Here is a 995-nt window from a genome sequence, read left to right on the forward strand (position 1 = left end):
CATATTCCAGTCTGTGATTATCCATCAACATCTATTCTAAATCATTTCTAATTTCTGCTTTTCTAACTCAAACATTTGTTTTTTGTTTTTTTTTATCAACCATAAATTCCAAAAATAACTGAAGTTAATAGTGTCAAAAGGGATGAAAAAGGGACAAAACCATAAGCAAAAGTTAGAAACATTGATAAAAAAGCCTCAACAATTCTGGCGGGAAAACAACACGAGGGTTAAAGTCTACATTAAAGTAAAGTTCATTTTTTTGAACTAACCAACCTTACTAGCTGTTTTATTATTTTCCTTCACCCGCATTTAAAAAAAAAAATCAATTATTTCTCAAAACTTTCATTGCGTTACTATCTTATGAAAGCACCAATTGTCAACCCTTAAATTTCTCGATTATTCTGTTTTTGATCACGAGGAAACAAAATCGTAACCGCGATTCAAATTTTTATTATTCGCCCACCCTTGCATAGTACGAATTGTCCAATTATCGGCCCTGGCCGGTTATCGGGGCCGATATTTGGCAATTTGTGGATTATCTGTAACAGTGTTTTATTAGATCGATAACCAATAAAGTGAATTAATTAAAAAAAATGTGCTGCTTTGGCTCCGCTTCGGCTCTGTCAGCAATCTGCAACACCTAAAAACAAACTGTTATTATAAACTGCACATTAAAACTTCAGGAAACTATTTTTGTTTTTGACTGTTTTAAGTTTCAAGTTTCTGTTTCATTATATAATTCCTTAAATCATTTGCGTTTGTAATAAATGTTTCATTTTGAGCGAAAGACTTTCATCTTTACTGTACAGTAAATGTAACCAAACTTAGCCCCGCCCACAACATTTGAGTTCGGGAAGCTCGGTCTGGACTCGATCCGTTGTGGAGCAACTACGCGCGAACCAGAGTTGTTCGGACCAATCAAATTGTCAGGGCGGGGCTTCATACGATGATGGATGGATCTACAGTAACGTAATCAACCACGTCACCAAAGAGCG

At 35.4% G+C, this 995-nt stretch overlaps 1 protein-coding gene across 3 annotated transcripts in view; it reads right to left on the minus strand.

The window, feature by feature from the left end:
* The window catches only part of prkg1l (protein kinase cGMP-dependent 1, like), a 21,681-nt gene that overhangs the window by 17,474 nt on the left and 3,212 nt on the right, over positions 1–995 (minus strand). The window lies entirely within an intron of this gene.

The sequence above is a fragment of the Etheostoma spectabile genome, chromosome 5 (assembly GCF_008692095.1).
Source record: "Etheostoma spectabile isolate EspeVRDwgs_2016 chromosome 5, UIUC_Espe_1.0, whole genome shotgun sequence".
Lineage (NCBI taxonomy): Eukaryota > Metazoa > Chordata > Actinopteri > Perciformes > Percidae > Etheostoma > Etheostoma spectabile.